The sequence below is a fragment of the Protopterus annectens genome, chromosome 17.part0 (assembly GCF_019279795.1).
Source record: "Protopterus annectens isolate FY-2018-M chromosome 17.part0, PAN1.0, whole genome shotgun sequence".
In the NCBI taxonomy this organism is placed as follows: Eukaryota; Metazoa; Chordata; order Ceratodontiformes; family Protopteridae; genus Protopterus; species Protopterus annectens.
Window position 1 is genome coordinate 309,330,862 of NC_056751.1, and position 22,846 is coordinate 309,353,707.

At 44.1% G+C, this 22,846-nt stretch overlaps 1 protein-coding gene across 1 annotated transcript in view; it reads left to right on the forward strand.

Annotated features, from left to right (window-relative positions):
• The window catches only part of QSER1 (glutamine and serine rich 1), a gene marked incomplete at its 5' end in the record, with an annotated part of 2,529,639 nt that overhangs the window by 1,141,178 nt on the left and 1,365,615 nt on the right, over positions 1-22,846 (forward strand). The gene's annotated exons all lie outside the window — the stretch shown is intronic.

The following is a 22,846-nucleotide window of genomic DNA, read 5'->3' on the forward strand; positions in this document are numbered from 1 at the left end:
CTAAGAGAAGTAGACAGAGATTTGTCATGAAAAGTATAACAAAAGGAAATGGCCTTGGATATCCAGGAAGAGATGGTTTGCTTAGAAACAGCCAAACCCAATGTCCTGGGATAAAAGGAAACAAAAAGCTGATCAGACTTATCAATGGCCTTAGTTTTATCCCGGTAGTACCTGAGCTGTCTGTGCAAATCCAAGGTGTGCAGGACCCTCTCACTAGCAGTCTGAAGAGAAGGGAAAGAGGAAGGGAGTTGGACCAGCTGATTTAAGGGCAACCTGTTCACTATCTTGGGCTTAAAAGAAGGATTAGTACAAAGGGACACCCTGTCCCTGTGAAAAACCAAAAAAAGTAGGAATGACCATAAGGCCTGGAGCTTAGAAACCCTCCGAGCAGAAGTAAGAACCAGCAATAAAACAGTCTTCCGAGTACATGGTTGCAAAGAAGCAGTAACTGCAGGCTCAAAGGAGCCTGAGTCAGTTTTTTCCAAAATAAAGTTAAGGTCCCAAGGAGGAGGAATAGGTTTCCTTAGAAGCTTAATAAGCAGTATGCTTTCAAGAAATTGTTTGACCTTAAAAGAGGAAGTCTGAGGAGGATTCAAGGGCAGACAAACAGAAATGGCTGACATGTTGGCCTTCACAAAAGAACAGGTCAGGCCAAACTGGAGCAACTCACATGAATAAGAGAGAACCAGAGGTCCCCCACTGAAAACAGGTCCTGGTTACGAGCATGGCACCAGACAGAAAATCTTTTCCATGTAGACGTACAAGATTTTCTGTTAGAGGGTTTCCTTTCCTCCTGCTAAGCCCTGAGCACGTCCTCAGAAAAGAGGTGCCTTTAAGGGATCAAAATCCCTTCACCCACAGTGTCAGTTGAAGAGTGGACAAGTGAGGATGCATGAGGGACCCCTTGTCCTGTGCGAGGAGATCCAAGTTCCAACATGTGAGGTAACTTGTGGTGATCGCCCCTGGCCAGAAGCATTAAGAGGGAGGACCAGTGCTGTCTTGGCCAAAAGGGAGTCACTAGCATGATTTTTGGGGAGTCCAGCTAAATCTTCTGCAGGACTTTTGGGAAGGTAAAGGAAGAGGAGGGAAAGTGTAAAGACACATACCCTTTCAAGGAAAAGAAAGGGTGTCCGTCTTCCATGCCAGATGGCATGGCACTGTGGAACAGGAGAGAAGAAGCTGCCTGTTCAGAAAGGAGGCAGAAAGGTCTAACTGAGGAATACCCCACCAATGGGACAATGTTCAGAAACACATCTTTGTGAAGCATCCATTCATGAGCCTGTGTTTTGGATTTGCTCAGAGTCTGCCACTTGATTGTGCTCTGAAGGAATGTATACTGTCTGAAGAGTTAACTGAGAACTGATGAAGTTGGCTGATGACTGCAATCTGGGAGTGGTCATAGAATCTCCAAATGATGTCAGCATCCTACAAGAGGGTCTTAAACAAATGATTGGTGCCAAAGTCATGGCCTTAAACTCAATGCAAAAACATGTATGATCATTCCTTTCAGTAAAAGCGATGTTCCTGCTAACTACCACATCAATAACAGCACCTTATGTACACATTCAGTGGTGAGAGACTTGGGCATACAGGTTGACTGCTACCTTACCTTTGACCACCAAGTCTCCACAGTCGTAAGAGGGGTATTCTATATTGCATATCTCATAAGTAAGGGCATTGCTTCCAGAAAAAAGTTTATAAACCTCCCTGTACTCTTTCCTAATCAGGCCAGTAGAGTGCAATGCTCCTTTTGGGGTATGTACCTTTCTAAGCACTTGCAACAGTTGGAGAAACCACAAAGGTTCCTCGCAAGGAAAATTCATGGTCTTCAGCATCTGTCATGTTGGGATCATCTGAAATCACTGTCACTTTATTCTGTTTCATACAGACTACTCAGGGGTGATCGCTGCCTTGCATACAGGGCAGTATCTGACCCTGCGTTATTGGAAATGCTGAATATCCATGAGTCAAATGGTACACTGGTTACTCACTCTAAAGACCTTAAACTGGTATGTGATATTAATAAAACCTGGTGGAGGGACAGTTTTGTCTTCTGGAGGGTACCACACCTTTGGAGCAGACTCGTAGTTCATGTCAAACAGAGCATCTCATTGACCCTCTTCAAATGCAGTTTGGACAATTGGATGAGTGACTGTTAATTCGCCCTGGGGGTTCCACCTCTGACTGTCTTGGACAGGGGCAATAGGTGCTGATTGTAGAAATAAGGATAAGAACTTGGCTAGGCTTGTAAGGACCCTAGGGCCATTAGCCTATTAACTTCATATGAACTGAAAGCCACCTCTGAAGACAGAAGAGCCATCTTGCAGTGGAGGTAAGATTTTGTGCTTCCCTGCTTGTTGACATGCCACATCACTGTAGTGCTGCATGTGTATACCTTCAAGGGGCCTGTAGAGAAGATGGAGTGAAAAGCTGGAAGGGCCAGAATTAGAGCTCTCATCTCTTTGATGTTTATATGGTCTGACTTTTGATGGGGTGAGGCCAGCGACCCTGAACTTACAGGTCACCAAAAGAAGCCCCCTACGCCATGTCTGAGAGATCGGTGAGCAGTACTTGAGAAGGGACTGGAGGCTGAAAGGGGCGGTCTGGGTTGAGCGCAGACTGTTGAATCTACCATTCAGATTCCTTCTTTAGACTGGGAGGGAGGGGTGCACTTAAATTCAATGGGAGTCAATGCTGCAGCCAAATTGACATGTGGTACAGTTGAAGCTTTCACACATGCAGTCTGGCAAGAGGAAGCACTGGAACAGAATAGGCCATGAATCCCAGGGCCCAAAGAAACTCCCTGACTGGCATGTCAGTTAGAGGAAGAAGACACTGAAAGAAGGTTGTCAATAAACTTTTGGAGGTGGAAGAGAGGCCAACATTTTCACTGTCTGAATCCTGCATCCCAGATGCACATGATCCTGAGAGGGAGTTAGGATTGACTTTTTGAAGTTGATAGTGAACCACAGATTTTGAGAGAGAGAGAGTGAACTCCAGAGCCTGTAACAGGTGACTGGGAGAAGCTGCCTGAAGCAACAGGTTGTCTAGATAAGAAAAAATGTGAATGCCTCAAAGCCTACAGAAAGCAATCACAGGAGCGAGACATTTATGAATACCCTTGGGGGGCAGTAGAAAGACAAAGCTGAGAGCTAAATGAGAGGAACACACAAGGAAACCTAAAAAAATTCCTGAAGAGAGGGTGAATATGGATGTGAAAGTAAGCATCTTTCGGATCCAAAGATACCAGAAAAACCTGGGGTAGTAAAAGAGGACCAAAGGAAAAACACAAACAATAGGCACGTTCAAACCGTTAATAAAACAAAGCAAAGCTTTCGGGTTTCCCTTTCAGTGCATATAAAACCATTCTCAATTGGCGTATTTAAATTAATTTAAAAAACAAGTGACACAGCCAACCAATCAAGTTCAAACAATACAACCAAACATTTAAAATTAATACATCTAATTAATGTAACATCATTTGTTTCCTGTACAACACTGGTTTCAGACTTGCGGTATTATTCAAACCAGGAAATACATCTGCATTTAGTCTTAAAATCCATGCTAGTTGTATATTTTCTAACTTATTTGCATCACCACCTCTACTATTTTTTGATGTATTTTAATAACACTAAACTTAAAGCAATGATTTACACCTTTTTCTAATACATGCTTAGCCAAAGCATTGTTTTCTACACTTCTCTTTATCTCTGATTTATGTTCTGTAATACAATCGTTCAACCTTCTATTACTTTTTCCAATATAAAAAAATAAACATTGAGTGCAGGTGGCTAAGTATATTATTTGGGTGTATACGTATGCCTCTGATCTGGTTTAGGGAGCAGACATAGGTTCACCTGAGAGTCCAGGGCACTTGGCTGGACTCCTTCAGACAGGAACATATCAGTATCAGAGAGATGAGAACAATTTTGTTGGCCTTAACGGCCTTCCATCATATGCTGAAACAGGGCCCACTAAAATTGTTCACAAACAGCACTACAGTTCAGTGGTATGTGCACAAGCAGGGGGAACAAAATCCTATTTGTTATGCAGACTAGCTTTCCAAGTGTGGGAGCTTGTCATCACAGGGAATCACACAACAGGCTGTGTCTCCCTTCAGAACAGAATACACAGGCAGACACATTGAGCAGGTCCATGTCACAGTCCCACGAATGGATGCTCCACAGGGATGTGTTCTTGGACATAGTCCACAAGTGGAGTATACCGCAGATAGATTTCCCTATGAACAGACAACTTCCATCCTTTTGTACCAAGCTGCCCAGTCTCCTGGCAAGGGCAACATATGCCTTCTTAATCTCTTGGAAGGAGATGTTTCTCTATGCATTCCCCCTTCCCACTTCTAAAGAAATTCCTGCTGAAAATTCAACAAGACAAACCAAAAGTCTTGTTGGTGACTCCGTTTTGGCCAAGAAAGCACTGTTTCCCCCCCCTTCTGCATTTAGCCAGGGAGAATCACCACAAGCTACCTCAGAGTGGACCTTCTCACACAAGAACAGGGATCCCTGATACACCCACACCTACAATCTCTGAACCTTACTCTGTGGGTGATAGAATTCTGATCCCTTACAGACACCTTTACAATGAGGACATGCTTGCAGTCTTGCAGGAGGCCAGGAAACCTAATACATGGGGATCTTGTATGTCTAAGTGGAAAAGATTCCCCTTGTGGTGTCTACAAAGACAGTTGGATGTCCCTTTGGTAATGTCATACCTGTGTGAACTCTTACAGTCAGGACTGGCGTACTCCTCTGTTAAAGCACACCTTGCTGCTTTCAGCTTGTCTGCCTTTGGATCCCCCGCTATCTTCTCGATTGCCTGCTAAGTTGTTCTTAAAGGGAGTTCTGCATCTCAGGCCCCCCCCCCCCAGCAAAACCATCCTTCCACCCTGGGACCTGAATTACATTTTGGAGAAGCTCACGGTGGTTCCCTTTGAACCAGCTTATAGGGCGTCCCAGAAACATGCCACTTGGAATACAGTACTACTAGTTGCCCTAACTTAAGCAAGATGAGTGTCAGAGTTACAGGCCCTCATTGCCATCCCTCCTTTCCTCATCTTTCACAAAGACAGGGTAAGCCTTAGGACCAACCCTTCCTTCATGCCCAAGGTGGTTAATGAGCTATCCTTAAACCAAGCCATTCACCTACCCACCTTTTTTGCTCACCCTCAGGGTAACAGTGAGAGTGTCTTGGATTCCTTTGATGTATATAGACAGCTTAGGTTCTGTCTGGACAAAATCAAACGTTTCAGAAAATCAGAACAATTGTTTGTCCCCTTTCTTTCCAGAGCCCTGGGGAAACCTGTGACAAAGCAGACAATTTCAGCCTGGATTTCCAGAGCAATTTCCTTTTGCTGTGCATACCATGGGAAATCCTCGGGTTAAAAAAATTAAAGCTCACTCCACTAGGGCTATGACTTCATGTGGATCTTTCTTTAAAGGTTTAGACAACATTGCCAAATCCAGGGCTGGATTCGCTAGGGCAATCCTGCATGGATTTATAGAAGATACTTAAAAGACACCACCCTCCTCTTCCCATTGATGTTTGGAACTCACCCAAGTGTTGAGAATACTGCAACATGAGAATAGAAAGACACAGAATAGTTGTGTAAAATCTTACCATAACCATAATTGTCCTGCTGTTCCATGTTGCAGTATTCCTCTCCCCCCCCCATCTTCCCTTTAACTGGATGGTGTTGGACTTGCACAGTTTCCTGGGACTGAGGTCTGACTGGGGTGCTCAGTTCTGAGGTCTGATATGTGCCAACGACACTTTTATGGCCCACGTTCCCTAGGCCAACTTCAGACATCCCATGTACCCAGCAGTGACTACAAGCTTTTGTATATTGGCCGGACATTTGGGTAGCAAGAGAGGAGAAACCCACGTGTTGAGAATACGTGTGGTTATGGTAAGATTTTGCACAACTATTCTTTCTCCAGTAGCTCCCTAATTTAACTCCATTTTCTAATCTCCCCAGCTGCAAAATTTCTGTCCTTTTTGTTAGTCTTTTGCCAATATTTAAAATGCTTAACATCTTAAACATTGGTTATCACTATTGATTGTACTTTACTAGGTGTTCAGTATCCTATGATTGATGTTCTTCGTGTTTCACTGTTGCAGTCATCACACTTGGGTTATCTGCCTGCAGGTAGCCCTCAGTCAGCCCGAATACCAGAGTCTTGGGATTTCTGCGTCAGATACTGTCGCCTTTTCCCTTATGTCAGGTCGTCAGGGGTATAAAATATGCAGCCGACGCCATTACATCAGGTTTTCTTGCGGAGCCTGAAGCAGAAGCAGTTTGCAAGTGCTGGTCGGTTGCTACCTGAAATTTTCATTATTAGAGTTTTAAACCTGAAGTCTTCTAAAGCTAAGTACCCCATTGGGGATCCTTTTTTCTTGCTCTAACCGATGTCAGAAAAAGTTAACAATTGTCTTAACTGTGGAAAGCAAATACCTTAGAGATTTTCATTCTTACTGCGTCATCTGTTTAGGCCCAGTCCACAACGTTCCTCGCTGTAGGTTTTGTGCCTTTAACACCAGAATCACTCTGGCTATCTTTGTCGCTAAATTCTTTTGCTCTCGTTCTCCATTTTCCGAAATGACTTCTATAAGCTTATCCGACTGTCGATCTTCTGAAAAAACATACGGATAAAAACAGAGACAGACCGCATAGGTCCAAGACTGCCGACGTTTCCATTCAGCTAGTTGCCAGTCCACCGGTACTCAGAGAGGCGCTTTCGCAGCCCCTGATACCCGCTTCTACAGATTTGCAGGCCTCTGCTGAGACCCATTTAGAGTCCGGTATGCCACGAGTTGCTTCTTCGTCTATGGAACCTGCGGATGTCTCATCCTTGGATGGATCCGGAGCCGCTGTGCAGGCACTGGCTTCTGAGGGTGTATTCTGGCATTCCGATTTTCGCATTAAACCGACAGCTTCATTTTTGACTAAAAATACCATGTTTCTCAGGCCCAGAGTTCGCACTACACCTAGAAAACCGATGACTAAAGTGTATGCTCCAGCTCAGAATGGCTGAAGACCTTATAACTTTAATTAGGGGAAGCCAGCCTTCCCCGTCTAAAAGACAAAGAATTGATTTTCCTTCTGATTTTGCAGACCATGAGTCCAATGACTGATCCCCTCTGATTTACAAGGAACATCCCCTTATCTACCTATGAGGATTCAGATGCAGAGGATTCAATTCCTTCTGCCTCCCCTCCAGAGGACTTTTCTGTTGGTGAAACCTTGCATACTTTAAGAGAGCATTTCCACTGGGAATGCCAGGACTACCCTCAGTCAAAAAAGAGACTCAGAGAATTTTTAGACTTGCCCCAGCACAGACATCTAGCTATACCCCCTATCCTAGACATTGTAGATGTCTTCATGGAATCCAGTCTTACTGCTGATACTTTACCACCAGCTACTAGAAAGCCTGACTGGTATTAGAGAGTACCTGACGCTCTCAAATTTCTCTTTAAGAATCCTACTGTGGATCCAGAGGCTATTTCCCAGGGACCTAAAGGTATTAAGGCTACCAGAGCCAAAAACCCTACCCCTTCGGACAGGGATTCTAGAGCTTTAGACAGATGGGGTAAGAAGGTATATATTTGCAACTCTTGCCATCAGAGCTTTGAATTGCCAGTTTCACATGTTGAAGTACCAGCAGCATATTATGGAACTAATTAAACAAAAAATGTTTTCTTCCAGATTGTACTGAAAATAAAAATTTACAACAGCTAATACATTCTGCAAACCAAGTTAGTAAATGAACTTTGCAGTGTGGTTTTGATGCCTTAGAAGCATCTTGCCGGGCTGCTGTCACTGGGTCTATACTGGGAAGGCATGCTTGGCTGAAGGAGCAAATCTTGCCAGACCATGTCAAAGCAAATTACTAGGTGCTCCATTAAACCAGGAAAATTGTTTGGCACAAAAGCCGAAGAATTTCTTAAAAAGATGGAGGAAAAAGCTAAATCTGTGCAAACTGTTAAAGATTTTTTACAGGTGCAGCCACCTAGATTCAGTAGGCATTGGCCTTCTAAAAACTGGTCCTTTCCAGTCCCTCCCAGACATTCTCAGTCCAAACCCAAGGGCAACAGGTCACCAAGACTTCAGTCTCAGGGTATGCAGAGATCTAAACAATGGAGCGCTCCCTCCTCTAAAATAGGGAGTGGTAAGCCACCCCCATATGGAAAAAGTTCACAAAGACTTGTCTACCTTCCTTCCCAGCAAAGCCCAAATACTTGCACCCCTAGGAGGAAAACTCGCCCTGCACGCACAAAACTAGATGTCCATTACCCAGGACTGGTGGGTCCTAAACATGGTATCCCAGGGATACAGATTGTACTTACACTCACTGCTGACCCCAAGCGGGTTGCCAGACAGAGGAGTCCCTACCAGGGACATCCTGGAAGCTGCAACCTGGAGTTCTGTACACAACTTCACCAAGCATTACCACTTACCTATTTTTTCTAAATCCAGATCTGGATTTGCCACAGCATTCTTACAGGGCCTGCTAGCCAGCCCCAATACTTCTTGACTGCCTCCACCCTTCCTCATCTTTGGGAATCAACCCAAGTGTGATGACTGCAACAGTGAAACACAAAGAACTTAGTACAGTTGTGAACACTTACCATAAAAGTAGATGTTCAAGTGTGTTCACTTTTGAAGTCCTGGTTACCCTCCCTCCAGCCCCCTGTCTTTTCTATTCTTTCCACCTATCTTCTTTTTGGCCATATCTTATGGAAGTGGCATTTACTTTTTACTGGAGGTGTTCCACACCATGTAATTGCTTCCTATTTTGGGGGCTCCTGACATCTGGGGCAAAAAAACCTGAAGTAATGGCGTCTGCTGCATGTTTTATACCCCCTGACGACTTTACGTCATGGAAGAGGTGACCGCATCCTACGCAGCAATCCCAAGACTTTGGTATTCGGGCAGACTGAGGGCTACCTGCAGGCAGATAACCCAAATGTGATGACTGCAACAGTGAAAATACTCAACATCTGCATTTATGGTAAGTGTACACAACTGTACTTTGTTGCTTTTATTTATCATGTATGCTGATTCTACTATTTGTTGCTTCACTTCGGTTAATAAACTATATAATATCTCATGAATTATGTATGTTGAGCTGTTCTCCCCAGATCTGTGCATGTGCTGAAAATGGGATTATTGCACAGCTGGAGTTTCATGGTAAACAAATGCCAAATAAAGTAAAGTAACTCCAATGGGTGATGGAAAGAACCCAAGAGTCTGAGTAATGAGATGCCAGTTTTGAAGACAAAAGGAAATCCAAAGGGACAAAGGAGCTTGATCTGAAAGAAAAGGGGGCAAATTGTCAGAGTAGCAGGCTTTTCACATAAAGGAGGCTTCTGGGTCACAGAAATCTGAGAAGCGTTAGCAGAGGGGGCCTGATTACTACCCTTCCTGCCCTTGGAGGCCTGGCAGGGTTGTCTGTGAACAATACCAGATCTAGAAGGATAATTCCTCTGGAACTTAGGGATAGGTGTGACAAGGTATGTTTAAGGTCCTGCAACGCTTTGCCTTTCTTTTGAAGCGACTTAAACATGTCAGCAGTAGCAGTCCCAAAACGATGTTTATTACCCAAAGCAGCATCTAAGAACTTGGTGTTAATGTCCTCAGGCATAGACTGGAGGAGACTAAGTCAAGAGTATAACACCTCATAACAGACCCAAAAGCCACAGCTTTGGAAGAACCATCAGCAGCATCATAGCTACACTTAAAGTGGCTAGCCACTTGAGAAGGAGAACCTAAGATAGACAAGGCATAGAATTTGCCTTCTGAATCCGGGAGGTCAGGAATAACCTGACAAACATGCAGTCAGGACCAGTGCATACCTGGTCATGTGGTTCTGGTAATTAACAACCCTAAAGGCCAAAGTACTTTACAAAAAAAAAAAAGCATCAAACCAGGCATGTCCAAGGGTCAGCTTCCGGTGATTTCTCCTGTCCACCTGGTGAATCTGGGCATACTGGGGCAATGCAACAATTGCCTCATGTACACAGACAACCCTCTCCTCCTATCACCCAACACTACAACCTGTAAGAGATGCACTTGCGTAGCCAAAATAGAAGCAAAGCTCTCTCCACCCAAGATTGTGCTAGACATTCAAGAGGAGAAGGTTAACACCCACACTACACCTCAAGCAACACATAGCCCTTCTAAACCCACACCACCAACACCCACATACAGCAACACTAAATCCACATATGCAGAGGCCCTTAACTGTAACCTGCCCAAGCAACAAGGACCTCTGAAGCTGAAACGCAAACAAACACCAATCACAACCAAAGTGAAACATAGTTCACAACACCTGTGTGCCACCCAGCAACAGCCCCTAAGGCAAGACAGTGTACCTAACACTTTAGTCATAGGTGACTCTATAGTCCGGCACACTGATGTCCCTCTCACCAGGTTGAACAAGGAGAAAATTACAGTCAGCTGCCTGTCGGGTGCCAGGATCCACCACATAACACATGCACTCAAGTCACTCCACAACAAGTACAAATATGACTCTGTCATTGTCCATGTTGGAGTGAATGACTTGAGATGTACCTCCCTGGACTACATGAAAAGAGACATGGAAGAGCTCTCGGATCATGTGGCCCAGGCAGATATGACCGTAGCCCTGAGTAGCATCCTGCCTTCGCCCAGAATGATACCACAATATAAGGACAAAATGATTGACTTCAACAATTGGCTAAGCTTCTGGCGTCATTCAAAGGGGATCCAGTATCTGTCTGCCTGGGACGACATGATTGACAGACCACGATGCTTTGCCAGAGATGGTCTGCGCCTGTCGCCCCTTGGATTCAGGTTACTGGCTAAGGCTCTTGCCACCCCTATAGTGCCTTTTTTAGGCAAAGTTCAAAGGACAAAACCACCACCGTAACAGGTACAAGCATGCAAAATCTGAAGGTAATGCTACTCAATGCTAGAAGTCTAAACCTCAAAATGCACTCTCTCGAGGCACTCCTAAAAATGGAGAACATTGATATCTGTACAGTAACTGAGACCTGGTTCAAGGCTCCAGAGAGCACCCCTGCAATACCAGGCTACAACTCTTACCACACTTTTCGGCCACCAAAGTAGGACCGAAACACTAAAGGTAGAGGAGTGTCAATATTCACCACGGATATTCACACCACCAGGCTAGTTGCCCAACACAATGCGTCTGAAATTCTCCAGGTGCAACTATAACACTAGGCAAGACTGCAATCCAAATTGTAGCTTGCTACAGATCCCCCACCATACCCCAAGATTCTCACTACACCTTTCTAAACATACTGGAAAATATTAAGATAGAACCAAACACCCTAATACTGGGTGATTAACTACCCTGCCATTAACTGGGAAAGCTACTCCTGTACCAACACCTTTGCCCAACGGTTCTTGGAATTCATAAATTCCAACGCCCTGGATCAACTAATCCATTGTCCCACCAGGGGCTCCAATATCCTAGACCTAGTCATTACCAACATGGGAAATCGATGCTCCACACCTATGGTCACCCCCTCGTTAGTCACATCTGACCATAAGCTAATCACCCTTAACATCCACATCCCACCCCCTCCCCCCAGTAAGGAAATCTCCATAAAAAACTTCTCCAAAGCCAACTTCATGCTACTCAAGTCAGAAGTGACAAACTTCATGACACCCATTCAGACGGGAGCTGAAAGTTCAACTGCTGAATCCTACACTAAGGCACTGTTTGAGCACATCCACTCATGCATAAATCGTGCCATCCCAAATAGAACCAAGATGCTCTCATCCAAAAAAAAGAAGCCAATCTGGTGGTCCCCTGCCATAAACAAACTTTACAACAAAAGTAAGAAACTGTTGCAGAAAAGAGGAAAATCCCAGGATGCAAAAAACGTCCTTACCAGCCTCAGTAAGAAACTGAGATCCCTCATAAAATCCTCCAAAGCTAGTTACGAAAATAAAATTGCCAAAGATTCCAAAGACAACAACAAGGCATTCTATGACTGTCAAGAATCTAAATGGCAATGCTCAGGTCTGCTCTGAGCTAAAACAGAATGGCATTAAATATACTGATCCCAAGGATATTGCCAATATCCTGGCAGATCGATTAATTGCCAACTTCACCCCCCTCTCACCCCCTAAATGGCCCATCTCAATACGGGAAGATTGCCAAATTCCGGTAATAACGGCCACACAGGTAAAAAACGCACTCTCCAAAGCTAAGAATACAGCATCCATGGGACCAGATGACATCCTGGGCTGTGTACTACATGAACTACAATATGAACTGGCACCTCACCTAAGTGTCATGTTTAATCATAGCCTCACCTCAGGTTTCGTGCCCACTGAGTGGCGCACAACTACAGTTATCCCACTCCACAAGGTGGGATCCTCCTTGGATCCCGGAAACTACCGTCCCATCAGTCTGACAAGCCTTATCTGCAAGGCCATGGAGCGTATTATCATGGAACTTATAAACAAAGACATTGGCAACCTTCAACCACTGGACCCCACCCAGTTTGTGTTCGTGAAGGGCCGATCTTGTCTCCTGAACTTGATTGACTTCTTCGAATCAGTCTCCAGAGCCATGGACAAGGGTAAGGTGGTCCACACAGCCTATGTAGACCTTGCCAAGGCCTTTGACACCATCCCCCACTCTGGAATCATAGATAAACTTACTAAGCTGGGCATTAATTCCTACGTCACCCAATGGGTTGCTATCTGGCTTACTGATAGAACCCACACTGTAAAAGTAAGCCGACTCCAAATCCAGCTCCAGACAAGTGGAGTACCTCAGGGTTCAGTCCTGGGGCCGCTCTTGTTTGGCATCTACTTCTCTGAAGTACAGGCCAACACTAAGGGACTCTGGATAACAAAGTTTGCAGATGACTGCAAACTGGGAGCCATTATTGAATCCCCAAATGATGTTGATACTCTACCAAAGGGCCTTACAGAAACAGATGCTTGGTGCCAGAGCCATGGGCTCAAGCTCAATGCCAAGAAATGTATAGTTATCCCCTTTGGGAAAAACATGTATCCGTGAATTACCATATAGGTGGCAGTACACTAAACACCGAAAGTTTGATAAGAGACTTAGGGACACAGGTGGACAGTGGTCTCACCTTCCATAACCACATCGCCACAACAGTCAGGAAATCCTTCTATGTGGCACACCTCATCACTAAGGGCTTTTCATCCAGAAAAAAGGAGGTCATTGTCCCACTGTACTCATCCCTCATTAGACCCATTATAGAATACAATGCCCCGTTTGGTATGTACCTCTCAAGACATCTGCAACAACTGGGAAGGCCACAGAAATACCTCACTAAAAGAATCACAGGCCTAAAGCAGATGCCCTACGCTGACCGCCTTAAAAAACTCCAGCTATACTCTGTCTCATATCGTCTACTCAGAGGCGATCTTTGCTTAACATACAAGGCCATGTCAAACCCAGAGCTGTTGGACATGCTACACTTAAAGAAATCCCAATCCCTCAGAGCCACATGCTCCAGGGGATCTAAACCTTGTCATCACAATACACAAAATGTGCTGGAGGGATAGGTTCCTGACCCAGAGACTCCCCAGACTCTGGAATAGATTGCCCATACATGTCAAGCAGAGTGCCTCTTTGGTCCTCTTCAAAAGGAACCTTGACGATTGGATGGGAGAAAGGAAATTCACCCCGGGGATCACGTCAGTCGCCCTGCTAGACAGGGGTCCAGGGAAGTAAATAGTGTGGGAAGAAATAGCCAGGGAATTGTTATGGCTAGGCTTGTATAGGCCCTAGGGCTGATAGCCTAGTACCAACCTATGAACCTATGGGAGAGATTCATTAAGAGACCCCGGAACTCCCTGCCTGATCAATATCTGTGGAATCCCTGTAGGTCCCTCCAAGATGAGTCTACTGTGTTTCACTCTCTACGTCTGGAGCAGACACCTGTAAAGCCTCAGAGGATGTGTAAAAAGACCGATCAGTGCTGGCCTCCAAAGGGTAGCAGCAGAGGAATCTGAATTAGACACCAGACAACTTAGAGCTATCACCCACTTCTAGAGTGACATCCAGTGGAGGCTGGACAGCTAAAGAATCTAGCTGTAACTTCTTGTCTGCCTTCTTACATAGCTGGAGTATCTCTAGGTTAAAGGACTCTGCCGTGGTACCCTGGGCTATTTAAGCTGTTGGTTTTCAAGATAAGTGGCTAGGGAAGACAAATGGCTTCTGAGTGTCTTGGGCACAAACACCTTACAGATGCTACAGGAAGTATGGTTGTGGGAAGCACCCAAACAAAAGGACGCTGTTCATGACTATCCTTATGGGGAATCTGTCTCCCACATTGACATTTTCCCTTGTTGAATTACATGAATTCTAGGTAGCAAAATAAAACACCAAGAAAAGAAAAAAAAAATAATGGGGCACTTACCTGGTGGTTGTGTCAAGTACAGCAACAGGGCATTCAAGCCAACTAGCAATGATTGCGTTTGAACTGGTGGCAAAGAAGTTCTAGGTAGTTATGTCCGTACGTTCATTTTTATTTCCTATGTTCTGTGTGTGGTGCATAAGTGTGATCATAGGATCATAGTAGGTTACTAGGCTAATGGCCCTGGGGCCCTTACAAGCCTAGCCAAGAATTTATCCCCAAAAAATAAATCCCAATCAGCTCCTGTCGCCCCTGTCATTGGGGGACAAAGGTGGAACCCCTGGGACAAATTTGTTTCCCATCCACTCATCAAGGTTGCGCTTGGAGGGTCAGCAAGGTACTCTGACATGTATGGGAAGTCTTTTCCAGAGGTGGGGCAGCCTCTGGGAGACCAGCCTGTCTCTCCAGCAGGTTTTGTTGATGTCTCATATTACATTTAGGCCTGTCCAGTGGGTAGTGCGTGAGGAGTTACTTACGGATGTGGAGTATCTCTAGTAGGGCAGGGTCCGATATTGCCTTGTAGGCGAGACACAGATCACCTCTGAGCAATCTGTATGATATTGAATGAAGTGATAGCGATTTGAGCCTGTCCGCATAAGACAGGAGGTGTTGGAAGCCATGGATTCTCTTTGTGAGGTATTTCTCTGGCCTTTTCAGTTGGTGCAGTTGTTTGGAGAGGTGCATAGGTTCATAGATGGGTACTACATCGGCCCAAGGGCCTAAGTACGCCTAGCCAACAAAGTTCCATGGCTTATGCCACCTAAGAAAATTATTTTCCTGTGCCCCTTTCAAGCAGAGCCACAAAAGTGATCTCCGTGGTGTATTTCCTATTTCCCATCCACTCTCCAAGATTTTTCTTGGAGTGCTAATGAGGAACTTTGCTTGACATAGATTGGTAGCTTGTTCCAGATTATGGGAAGTCTCTGGGACAGGAATCTATCCCTCCAGCATGTCTGTTTATTGTGGTGACAAAGTTTAGGCCCTTTGAGCGTGTAGCTGAGAGGGATTGGGATTTCTTTAGGTGTAACATGTCCAGCAGCTGTGGGTTTGACATAGCTTTATATGTTAGGCAGAGATCACCTCAGAGTAGGTGATATGCTACGGAGTAAAGCTGGAGTTTTTGTGAGATGGTCAGTGTAGGGTATCTGTTTGAGGCCAGTAATCCTCTTTGTGAGGTACTTCTGTGGCCTTTCCAGCAGCTGCAGATGTCTTGTGAGATGCATTCCAAAAGGGGTGTTGTACTCTATAATGGGTCTAATGAGTGTCAAGTAGAGTAGAACAATGACTCTTTTTTTTTTCCTGGATGAGAACCCTGTTGTGATGTGGTGTGCCACGTAGAAGGATTTCCTGACTACTGTGGTGATGTGATGATCAAAGGAGACACTACTGTCCACCTGGGTCCCAAATTCTGTTATCACACATTCAGCATTAAATAGACTGCCGCCCATGTGGTAGTTCATGGGTACAGAGTTTTTACCAAAGGGGATGACAATGCACTTTTTGACATTGAGCTTGAGGCCATGGCTCTGACACTAGGCATCTGTCTCAGTGAGGCCCTTCTGTAGGATGTCCACATCATTTGGGGACTCTACTATTGCTCCTAGTTTCCAGTCATCTGCGACCTTCATTAGCCAAAGGCCTTCTGTGTTGGCTTGTACTTGAGAAGTAGATACCAAACAGGAGAGGTCCCAGGACTGAACCCTGTGGTACTCCACTTGTCACTGGTTTGAAGTCAGATTTTGGAGTCTGCAACTTTTACAGTGTGGTTTCTCTCAGTGAGCCAGTTGGCAACCCATCTTGTGATGTAAAGATTTATACCTAGTTTAGTGAGTTTAACTATAATTCCAGAATGGATGATGGTGTGTCAAGCCTTGGTGTGGTCGAGATGGGCTGTGTGAACCACCTTACCCTCATCTCTGGCTTTGGTGACTGCCTCAAATAAGTCGATCAGGTTCAGGAGGCATGATCTGCCTATACAAACCCAAACTGGGAGGGGTCCAGAGTTTGGAGGGTACCAATGTCTTTGAGTTCCATGATGATACGTTCCATTGCCTTACAGACCTGGCTCGTCAGGCTAATAGGGAGATAGTTCCCAGGATCAGTGGTGGCTCCTCCTTTGTGGAGTGAGATAACTGTTGCTGTGAGCCATTCAGTGGGCACAGAGCCTGACTTGAGGCTATGGTTGAACATGGTGCTTAGATGGGGAGCCTGTTCATTCTGAAGTTCATGTAAAATGCAGCCTTTGATGTTGTCCTGTTCCATGGATGCTGTGTTTTTGGCTTTAGAGAGTGCAGCTTTTACCTGCTTACTTGTGATTACAGGATGTCTGGATTCTTCCTTTATAGATTTGGGCCCTTTAGGGGGTAAGAGGGGGGTAAAGTTAGCAATGAAGCTATCTGCCAGGATGTTGGCAATATCAGTTGGTTCTGTAATTTTCATGACATTGTCCTGTAACTCAGAGCACCTGTATGTGTTGCCATTGAGATTCTTGACATAGCTATAGAATGCTTTGTGGTTGTCCCTAAAATCAGTGGCGATTTTGTTTTCGTAGCTAGCTTTGTAGGATCTTATAAGGGATCTCAGCTTCTTACTGAGGCTGACCAAGGAGCTCGTCCACTCATGGGATTTTACTCTTTTGCAACAGTTTCTTTCTTCTGTTGTAGAGTTTGTTTATGGCAGGGGACCACCAGACTGGCTTCCTTTTTTGTGGGGATAGCATCTTGGTTCTGTTAGGGCTAGCACAATCCATGCACTCGTGTAAGTGCTTAAAGAGTGCATTTGTGCAGGATTCAGCAGTCGTATCTGTATTGTCCATCTGCATGGGTGTCGTGACGTTCACCACTTCTGTCTTAAGCATGAAGTTGGCTTTGGAGAAATGTTTTACTGTGGTTTCCTTAATGGGGGGTGGGGGCAGGATGCGGATATCTAGGGTGATTAGCTTATGATCAGATCTGACCAACAAGGAGTTGACTTCAGGTGTGGAACACCGGTCACTCATGTTGATAATGACTAGGTCTAGGATATTAATTTATGAATTCCAGGAAGCATTGAGCGAAGGAGTTGGTACATGAGTAGTTTTTCCATTTAATGGTGGGGTAGTTAAAAGTACCCCATTATTAGGGTGTTTGGTTGAACCCTAATATTTTCCAGTATATCAAGAGGAGGAGTGGGAATCCTGGGGCATGGTGGGGGATCTGTATCAAGCTACAGTTTGGATTGCAGTTTTGCCCAGAGTTAGTTGCACTTTGACCTCGGATGCATTATACTGAGCAACTAGCCTGGAGGTATGGATATCCTTAATGAATATGGACACACCCACCTTTGGTGTTCCAGTCCAGGTTAGATGGCCGAAAATTGTGGCATGAGTTATAGTCTGGTAATGCAGGGGTGCTGTCTAGACCCTTGAACCAGGTCTTAGTGACTGCACAGATATTGATGTTCTCCATTTTAAGGAGTGCCTCGTGGGAGTGCATTTTGAGATTGACTTCTAGCATTGAGTAGCATTACCCTCAGTTTTTGCTTGCCTGTTCCTGTTACGGTGGTGAATTTGTCATTTGAACCTTGCCTAAAAAAGGCACTACAGTGGCAGCAAGAGCATTGGCCAGTATTCAGAATCCCAGGGGTGACAAGTGCAGGCCATCTCTGGCAAAGCATCGTGGTCTGTTGACCATGTTGTCCCAGGCAAACAGATACTGGATCCCCTTAGAATGACACCAGAAGCTTAGCCAATTGTTGGAAGTCGGTCATTTTGTCCTTGTACTGCAATATCATTCTGGACGATGGCAGGATGCTACTCGGGGCTAGGGTCATACCTGCCTGGGCTACAAGATCCATGTCTCTCCATGTAGTCCAGGGAGGTACATCTCTGGTCGTTCACCCCAACATGGACAATGAGTCATGTTTGTATTTGTTGTGGAGTAACCTGAGTGCGTGCGTTGTGGCGGATCCTGGCACCCGACAGGCAGCTGACAGTAACCTTCTTGTTTAGCCTGGTGAGTGGGACATCAGTGTGCCTGACTGTAGTCACCTATGACTACTGTGTTGGGTACGTTGTTTTGCCTTATTGGCTGTGGTTGAGTGGCTTACTGAATCTGTGGGCTATGTCTCATTTGGGTTGTGTTAGGGGTGGAGGTTGCTTGCGTTTCTGCTTTGGAGGTCTCTGTTGCTTGAGCAGATTATTATTGAGAGCCTTTGCAAATGTTTTTTTGTTTCTGTGTGTGGATTTTGGTGGTGTAGGTTTAGTGGGACTATGTGATGACAGTGGTGTGGTGTGCAAGTGTTTACCTTCTCTTGACTGCCAACGTCAGTCTTGGTTGGTGAGAGCTTTACCTCCAGTTTGGCTAGATAAGTGCATCTCTCACGGGTTGTAGTGTTGGGTGGTAGGAGGAGAGGGTTGTCTGTGTACATGAGGCAATTGCTACATTGCCCCAAGGTTCCCAGATTCATCAGATAGACAGGAGAGAACACTGGGAGCTTGACCTTTGGACATGCCTGAATAAAAATTATTTTCATCTAGACAAGTGAGGAAAGTGAGTACAAGAGCTTGTTTTTCTCCAAGCAAGTGAGGAAAGTAAGTACAAAAACTGTTTTCCTCTAGGTAATGAGGAAGGTTGAGTGCTGTAGTAATTTGTAGCTTATTTACTGCTTACAACAAGTTCTGAACAAGTGCTGAGCACGAATAAAGAAATTCAAGTGCTAAAACTAAGAATCTGTATCTGAACTAGACTAGTTACAGGAAAGAAACAAGTGCAGATGCGGGCTTTTAAATCAGAAAGTTGAGCGAGATGGAAAAATTGCCCAAACGGCCAATAACTACAATTTCTGGCCAGAAACCACTCCTTATGTGGTAGATAGGTTACCTAGAGCTTACCACTCCCCCTGATAAAGCTGGCTGGCTTCCCTCTCAACACAGAAAGGCTTGGGGGCCTCATGAGCTTACAAACAGTCCTGGTTACAGAAAAATCTGTATCTGGACTAGACTAGTTACAGTAAAGGCAGGAAACAAACATACATTTTTTTTTGTTACAGTTAAGCAGAACACACAGATTCTAGCTAAGTTTTTTTGTAAAAGAAAGGGAGAAAGGAGAAGCAGAAGATAATTCAAGGTTAGGAAACTAAGTGGGTTGGCCTTCTCAAATGTTCTCTCTGTATTAGGTAGAATGAGCTAATGACACTAGATTGGGATGAGTGTCCCAGATCAAATTTACGGTAGGGGCGGGCAACTGCAAAACCACCAAGTATAACAGCAAGACACCAACAAGTAGGGAGGGTGGGGAACAGTACTTCAGCTACTAGCCTACACTACACTCTTTTAGACAGTAAACACTACAGAAATGTTTATCACAGCAGAGAGCCACAAAATGAAAAATTTTAAACGGATAAAGGCACAAGGAGACTCTAAGGAATGCTTTTAACTGCAAATAAATCAGTTATACAATGCACTCTTTGGCAGGAAATCAGAACAAGCAGGTGCTTAACAAGTAGAGAAAGTTTCCTGTTAATACTTTTCACACAGTGAAACTAGCTAAAAAGCTTTACAAACAGTGTGACAGTAAAAACCTTATTTATCAGGCCCTGTAAGGCACACAATTTTAGTTAAACCGTACAGATTAGTTAATAGCAGTAAAATACAGTAAAAAGTATGCAGCAGGCAATAAAAAGTGCTATATATAAATTGCTAGAAGCAATAGCTAGTAAAAATAAGCAAAAAAAAAAAAAAAGTATACTTATTGTTATATATCTCAGATCAGAGTTGTCGTCAGTCCCCCTCCTCCACTCGACTCAGTGTGTGTAGACATACCAAACAGGGTATTATACATACTCAATTGTAGGTCTTAATGAGTACAGAGAGGTAATAACCTCCTTTTTTCTGGATGCAACCCATTTACTTATGAGATGAACCAAGTAAAAGGCTTTTCTGACCACTGCTGCCACATGATGGTCAAAAGTGAGATTGTTGTCAACCGGAGTACCCAAGTTTCTCACCACGGGTTGTGTGCTTAGGGGCTTGCCATTTTTGTGGTAATCACTAGGGGCCATGTTTTTGCAGAATGGTATGATACATTTTTTTGCATTTGTGATGTACAGTACATACAACATCATTAGGCTTTTGTATACTGTCCGAGTGTTGGGCTGCCCTTGGTGGGAGATCCCTGATATTTAGAATACAATGCAACAGTGATATAGAAGGACATCCCAAAACTACCAGAGAAGACTTTAAGCACTGTCTCACTATTCATTTTCTTAGACTTCCAAGGGGAGTTCTATAGCCTTCCATGGCATTAGGGAGCCAGTGCTCCTAGATCTCTTGCATTTCTACAAATTATGTAGTCTCATACGCACAAGAAACAGGGAACTAAATTTTCATCAGCAAATAAAAGAAACACTGTGGCAAGATAGTATCATTACAAAGCGCCTTCCCCATTCCTGAAATAGGCTTCTGTGGCAGATTAAGCATGATCTTCCTTTATATGGGAACTGGATGATTGGATGGGTATTCACAAATTCACCCCTGGCTTCACTGGCCTAGTCCTCCTCCAATAAAGAGGTACAGTCTAACAGTGGGTATTGGCAAGGCATAAATAGTTGCAAGACTGTTGCCTTGCATTTAGTGTGATTCCTATGACTGTCAACACTGCTGTCCTCAGAAAAATCTCTCTTGTAGGGTTTGGGTTTGCTCCCCTCATTTTTTTTTTCGTGACGTTTGGGAGGTGCTTTGCCCATCTAATTTTTTTTTCAACCAAATTAATTTACAGTTAGTAGGTGACATGATTCTTTCAACTATATTTCAAACTGTTTCACATGAGCTAAAGCTAGTTGTGTCGAGGAATAAAGAACTGACTAAGGTACAGGTGATCTGATTTCGAGAAATGATTCAGGCGCCCAAGGGAGTAAGGGGGTGAGTGGAATGAAGGGGTGGAGCCCACTTGTCTCTGCTTCTCCCACCCCTCCTCCCAAGGATTGAGGGGAAGGGCTGCATGCTTGTGGGCACACATATGCAGTGCACAGTTTCTTAGTGGGGATTGGGAAAGATGCCTATGGTTGCCCGAGCTAGATATGCTAATTTGCTTCTCTTGTGGAAGTGAGAAACAACCCATTTTCAGTGCCTGTTGCATGTTTCACATTCAGACCCAAGTGAGCATGCAGGAGAAAGGAAGGGTGTGCATTGTTAGATCTGAAAGTTAGCCTACTTTCTACCAACCAACATTCACCAGATGAGGAATTAATGGCGTAATGAGACTCCTTGAGCAGTGCTTAATCTGCCACAGGAGTCTGTCTAGCACAGAACGTTTGCTTACCTTGAAGGATGCCTGGTTTTCTACCCTGAAGGAAGAAATGTGTCATCTGGGTGACTGTACAGAAGCCATCGGACAGATCCATTAGTGTGGAAAACCAAACAAAAAGTTAATAAGATTTGTTTTGATCTGTTTTTGTTTTCTTCCTTGACATAGAAATTTGTGTCCATCTGCAGTATGTTTTCTACTATGTATTTGCCCTTTAGTTGTATATTACATTTTTTGTAAATATTTCTATTGGAAGAACAGCTAAAAGTGAAATGGTGAACCTGATTAAAAAGCCTTGTCCATCTGACATGGGTTGTATATGAAAGAGAGGTAGAATGCTCTCTCTTTATACAAAGATGTTAGTTGGCTTGGAATATTCTGGTTGGACCAGACTTCATTCAGGTAAAACTTTCACAGCGCGAGTACTTGCATTGTAAGGACATGTTTGAAGGTATCTTGTCACAGTAAATATATCACATTTTTTTGTCTTTTTCGTGTTTTTATACAAAGAATTCCGAAAGCTTTCTCTGCAACTACAGTACTTTTGTTTCAGCTGTTTAGGGCTGTTGGAGATCTGTTCTTCATAAGGGTGTACTGAAACGGCTTCAAGAAGATTTCCAGTACAGTGGTATGACTTTTGTCCAGTATTCTTCAGCAGAATATATTTAATCAGGTTGTGCTAACGTCAGTAAGTTCATAGGGTTGGTACTAGGCTATTAGCCCTAGGGCCTATACAAGCCTAGCCATAACAATTCCCTGGCTGTTTCTTCCCACACTATTTACTTCCCTGTATTTTTGTATGATTGTTTTAAGAATCACCAAAGGATTGGAAGTGCACATTTGCAGTTGTAAACCTGATTTGAGGCTCTTAGGTTTTGTTACAGGCTTACAGCAGTAGATTTTAGTTTGTAGCTGCTAAGGATTGCACCCGGTTTGTGCCGTAATATATAAGCTTTATATCTGGAGAAACTTCACTCAGTGCACTGAGATATTTAAATGTTAAATTAAACATTGTTAGTTCTGTTTGCCTTTCAGAAAAAAAAATGCTTGAAGAATAATCATGTATTCACCATACATTTCACCAAAGCTGTCTTTGTTTTAGTATTAACAGATTTTTTAAGTCTTTAATT